The 6,000-nt window shown below is 45.4% G+C and overlaps 1 protein-coding gene across 1 annotated transcript in view; it reads left to right on the top strand.

Moving 5' to 3' along the window:
- The window catches only part of NSMCE4A (NSE4 homolog A, SMC5-SMC6 complex component), a 115,080-nt gene extending 112,521 nt beyond the window's left edge, over positions 1-2,559 (top strand). The window contains exon 11 of the mRNA XM_069239193.1: positions 2,357-2,559. The gene's annotated coding sequence lies outside the window, so the exon portion shown is untranslated. The remainder of the gene's footprint in view (positions 1-2,356) is intronic.
- The last annotated feature ends 3,441 nt before the right edge of the window (positions 2,560-6,000 follow it).

The raw sequence follows: 6,000 nt of genomic DNA on the forward strand, positions 1-6,000 counted from the left end.
ATTTGAAAGAAATGAGAGAGCATAACCACTGAGGTTCTGATTAGCAGAGCCTCAGTGAGACAGTTAGTCATAACACAGGTAACACATACAGGCACACTTATGAGCACTGGGGCCCTGCTAGGAATAAGCGTATGTTCCCAGACTCTGATTCGACATGCCCTAGATGCAAAGTGCCGCTAGCACACTTCTATCACATGGTCTGGGAGTGCCCTAACATACAAAAAGCATGGATGGAGGTGGTCCAGGAGATCTCCGAACTAACAGGGCTCGCACTGACAGCAGAACCCAAATCCTGCCTACTGGGGCTTAGGACAAGATCTAAAAAACAAAGACACCTGCACAAATTCGTAGACCTAGCCTGCTTAATTTACAAAAGATTAATAGCTATGCATTGGAAGGCGCCCACAGCACCCGATCGGAAATCCTGGAGCACCTTAACATTACGCTGGGCCCGCACGGAACACCAGGTATTAAAGAAGCTGTCGCGAGAGGGACAACAGCACACAGGGTGTGCCGCTTGGGATACACTGGTAACTAAACTCGAGGCTAAAAACGATGATAAACCCCCATGAACCGGGAATGCACAGATTGAATAAGCAGCACATATTCTCCTATGCACCTTCCACAAAAGCACAATTCACGCGCAGCACACAAACGCCGAAATGGCTCGTACACCCTTCCCCTAATACGCTAAGTCCACTAGCTCACGGACACGAGAACAATTACAACATACAGGGCTAACATCCAATCTCCGGTATTATTAGTATTGGCAGGACCCACCCCGAGCCATTACCGGGTGACATGTGACCCCCCACCCCCCCCCCGCCCTCTATTAGCTACTTAGCATACGCTAAAGTTTTCAGCTAAATACAGCAAGCAATGATACTGTAGGTTAAATAGTGATCCGAGACGTGTTTGGCGTGTGGGGGTTGGGATTGTCACATGTTTTCTTTTAAGCAGATACATGGAATCCTGTGGGCGACAAATGAACAGCTTGTAATGTGTATCTGAAATACAAAACCAATAAAATATATATTTTTTTTAAATGTATCCCCGCAACCAAAAGACTTGCTTTCAAAAATCTGACATCGCAGGAAAAAGTTAGAATAAAACGTGGAGAAAAATTGCTGGGGTTTTTCCACCTCAATTTCAATTTTTTTTTTATTTCAGCTGTTATTTTCTGTAGGAAAACCTTGAGGGATCTACACAAATGACCCCCTGCTGAATTCAGAATTTCGTCTACTTTTCAGAAATGTTTAGCTTTCCAGGATCTAGCATTGGTTGCACAGCCATTTCTGTCACTAACTGGAAAGAGGCTAAAAGCACAAAATATAGTAAAAATAGGGTATGTCCCAGTAAAATGCCAAAATTGTGTTGAAAAATGTGGTTTTCTGATTCAAGTCTGCCTGTTCCTGAAAGTGTAAAAACCACAAGCCTTCTTCTGCATCCCCTTTTTCCCCCATTTTTTTTTTTTTTTTTAAACATTTTTCTGTATTTTGGCAAATTTCTTGGTCTCTTCCAGAGGAACCTACAAACTCTTGGTACCTCTAGAATCCCTAGGATGTTGAAAAGAAAGGATGCAAATTTGACGTGGGTAGCTTATGTGGACAAAACGTTATGAGGGCCTTAGCGCGAACTGCCCCAAATAGCCAAAACAATGGCCTGGCATCTGAGGGGGAAAATGCCTGATAGCGAAGGGGCTTACCACTCCCACCTCACGCCTATCACTATCGCTTGTTCATGGGCTTGCCCTCCAAAAATCCTTTGTTGTCATTGGTGAATGCTTTACGTTTGTCCCTCCTTGGGGCGGTTTTGTTACAGCCTTGGACATCAACCCTGTTATCTTGCTAATTGCACTTTTGCCAATACGTTTGACTGCAAGCACACTTTTTTTTCCTTTTGTGTGTCTTCTTCACGCTCATGGCATGGCACTTTGAATCGTCTCACTTATGTGAAACTGTTTTACTTTTCATTTTCAACTTATGTGGCAAGAAAAGTCCGGTTAGGAGTTTACAACGCTAATAGCTCTAACTCGAGCAAATGTGAGACTAATTGCATTGCAAAAGCTTGTCCTTCTTCCCTTCCTATCTTTACTTTCTTCTATAACATATCCTCCCCCTCTTCCTTTTTCTACCTCTCTTAAATATTATATATAAGTAGTGTTTGCTATTGGTGCATGTATTGCAATCAACATTTGTATCTCTGTATGGGTAGCAGCTGAACTTTCATGTCACTGATTTGCTGTTTTTACCAATAAAATAATTGATACAGAGGACAAAAGCAGTGATGTTTGCCTATAGACTCTGTGTATATTTGTGATTCTGGAACTGATATTGGTTCTCTGATTACCTTTCAGGTGGAGAAAGAACTGGACAATTTTATCAGAAATCGTTTAATCGGCTGCGAAGGAAGTTTTATATGTACATGTATATATGAAAAAACGTTTCATTGAAGAGGACCCTACTTATTTTTTTAGTTCACTGTTAACACTGTTTTGCTTTTAAACCAAATCACTTGCATATAAATTGTTATTTTTTAATATAAAGTTTTTCAAATGCGTGCATTGATTGTTAATGTAAAACCAGATATTCACACTTAGGTTCTGTTTATTTATTTATTTGTTTAAACACGTGGTGGGTAGACGTTAGTATGCTGATGTCAGCACATACCTGCTTGAATGTATCTGGAAGATGCTTCAGTCAGCAGCGTTACAGAGTTGACCATCTCACGCGGGCGCAAATAGCACCCATGTTCATCTAGTACATCAGTGATTTGATTGACTTGTTGAGCGAGGATCCTGACACTTCAGAGAGCTGTACATATTTGTGAAAACACACATTGTGTATTATGGGGAACTGCTTTTACTCATTCTGTCAGTGCGCATCAGAATTAGAATAGTACAGACTGAATTTAAACATTGGTTTTCTCTTGTGTTTTTTGCTATTTCCTTTGCCTGAGGTCTGGGGGTTATACATTTTGAGTGCACAGCTAGTATAAGTTTTTGTAGTATTTTTTTGTACAAATTTTTCGGTTTCTAAGTGCAGGATGCTCCCACTGCGCAGTGTGTGTCCTGCTTGATATTTTATTGGCCAGTCAGCTGGAAATGTTGGCATGCGTGGCCTAGTGGTTTAAACGCGAAGTCTTGAAAATTGATCTTCCCTCAGTAAGGTGTAAGTAGAGGGGCACGCAAGCCCATCTTGAGATTTTGACCATCTGACTATTTTTAGTCTTCAGGAAAGGATGAAGAAGGCGAACCAAGAAAGGTTTTAAACATGCTGGAGTCGGGCTGTAAAAGTGGTTCCGAAGCAAGGCAGACCTACGTGCCATGCAGTACAACATTTCAAACACCTGCTCAGTTCAGTGCTCACAGAACAAGCCACCCCCATTGTTTTCAAATCCCACTCCATGTCCTATTTCTTCCCGTTTCACAAAGTAACAGCCCCACTCCTTGCAGTGCGCATTAAAGAAAAAAAAATCTCACCACCCTGGACCACACACACATGCTGCTGGGCCAGTCAGTGTCCCGACCCAGAGGGGAAACGAAACTTTGAGTAACATTAAAGGAATATTTAAAACATTTTTTTTTTTTTTTTTTAACCATTCTTGATAAAGGTCAGCATGTTGCTGACCACAATATTTTCTTTCACAAACAGAAAGAATCCTTAAGGATTTCTATAATTGATTTAAAATGGCCTACTCTTTCTTCAGTAACCACATACGTGTTCTGCACTATCTGTGTTTATCTGTACCTGTTACCTGCATCTTCTAGTACAATGTGTATATGTATCTATATGTTCGGTGGCATGTGTAGCTGCAGATACACATGCTGTGCATTATCCTGCCATCTAGTGTTGGGCTCGGAGTGTTACAAGTTGCTTTTCTTCGAAGAAGTCTTTTCGAGTCACGAGACCGAGGGACTGCTCTTAGATTGTTTTCTTTCCGCCATTGGGTTCGGACGTGTTCCTCTTCGCTCCGTATTTCGAATCGGGAAATTTAGCTAAATATCGAAAATTCGACGGTATTGTTCGCGCTCGGTACCGGTTTAGTGTTAGCGTATCGACACCGATAGTAGAAGCGCTCCAGCGGCCCTTCGGGGTCTCCGCTCTTTAGCAGGGCCTGGTTGGCCCGACCGCGTCCATCGACAAAACTAATTGACCTGACGCCCTTCCGTTTCTGTCCGACGTGCCACTCGAAGTATCCTTATACAGACCAACACTTGGTCTGTAATCTGTGTCTATCACCAGAACACAGGGAGAATACTTGTGAGGCCTGTCAGGCATTTCGATCGAAAAAGACCCTACGCGATTGAAGAGCCAGAAGACTACAAATGGCGTCGACACCGAGGGAACAACTCGACGTCGAAGAGGAGGAAAGAATTTCCATCCTGGGAACGGACTGAGATGATTCCGAAAGTGAGCGACCCTCGACGACGCAGAAAACAGTGAGTAAAACTGCCCCGTCCAAGACTCACACAAAGATCGTAAAGGCCAAGGGGATGCCACCGCCATCAGGCCATGGCTTAACCCATTGAAAAGACGGTGACCAAACATCGGCACCGAAAAAGGCCAAAGAACTGCCGAAGACATCCGACTCCGGTCGAGATTCAGGCTCCGAACGATCTCGGCAGCGAGAGTTCGATTCACCCAAGGTGAGAAAAGTTACGTCGGAACCGACAAAGACTTTCTTGGAAGCTTCGGTACAAAAAAAGCGGCTTCGGGGCTGAAAAGAAGCTCTTACACGGAAGAGCAAGGACTTTCCGGCCAAATGCAAAAACACAGATTTGAGCAGGAGATAGGTATGGGGGAACCAGACCATACCCAAAGGAGGTTGCATATCCAGAAAGAGACTGGGAAAATACAAACTCTTCTTCCAATTAAAACTAAAAGAAAGCTGGCATTTCATCAGTCAGAAATGCAGCCAAAGGCAAAGGTGGCAAGAGATAAACCACCACCACCAAGGTTTTTGCCACAACCTTCTCCACTGCATTCACCACAGCTGTCCCCGGTAACAACACCCCTAATGCAGTCATCGACCCATACAGGGATGACACAGGATGATCCGGATGCCTGGGACTTATATGATGGTCCGGTATCAGACAACAGCCCAGATTGTTACCCAACAAGGCCGTCACCTCCAGAGGACAGTACTACATATACGCAGGTACTATCAAGGGCAGCTACATTCCACAATGTAGCAATGCATTCAGAGCCAATAGAGGATGATTTGCTATTCAACACATTGGCGTCCACCCACACTTCCTACCAGAGTCTGCCAATGCTCCCAGGCATGCTCAAGCACGCAAGCACGCAAAACAGGTCTTCCAGGAGCCAGTGAAAGGAAGGGCTATCACACCTAGGGTGGAGAAAAAATACAAACCTCCCCCAACGGACCCTGTGTTTATAACACAACAACTTATGCCAGACTCGGTAGTTGTAGGGGCAGCAAGAAAGAGGGCAAACTCTCAATTATAAGGAGACGCTCCACTGCCTCACAAAGAGAGTAGTAAGTTTGATGCAGTGGGCAAAGGGGTGGCAGCACAGGCAGCCAATCAATGGCGGATCGCAAACTCGCAAGCCCTTTGCTCGCTATGACAGGGCACACTGGGACGAGATGCAACGCTAAGCAGACAGTGAAAATCTGTATGGGGCCCTGTGAGGGGGCCCCTGCACTGCCCATGCCAGTGGCATGGGCAGTGCAGGGGCCCCCAGGGGCCCCACGACACCTGTTCCCGCCATCCTGGTTCTGGCAGTGAAGACCGCCAGAAACAGGCTGGCGGGAAGGGGGTCGGAATCCCCATGGCAGCGCTGCAAGCAGATTCCCTGGGCCAGGGGAAAACCGGCGGGAAACCGCCGGTTCCCCTTTTCTGACCGCGGCTTTACCGCCGCGGTCAGAATAGCCCAGGAAGCACCTCCAGCCTGTTGGTGGTGCTTCCGCTGCCCTCCGCCCTGGCGGTCATGGACCGCCGCGGTCAGAATGACCGCCTGAATCTCTTCATCAAGT

The sequence above is a fragment of the Pleurodeles waltl genome, chromosome 6 (genome assembly GCF_031143425.1).
Source record: "Pleurodeles waltl isolate 20211129_DDA chromosome 6, aPleWal1.hap1.20221129, whole genome shotgun sequence".
In the NCBI taxonomy this organism is placed as follows: Eukaryota; Metazoa; Chordata; class Amphibia; order Caudata; family Salamandridae; genus Pleurodeles; species Pleurodeles waltl.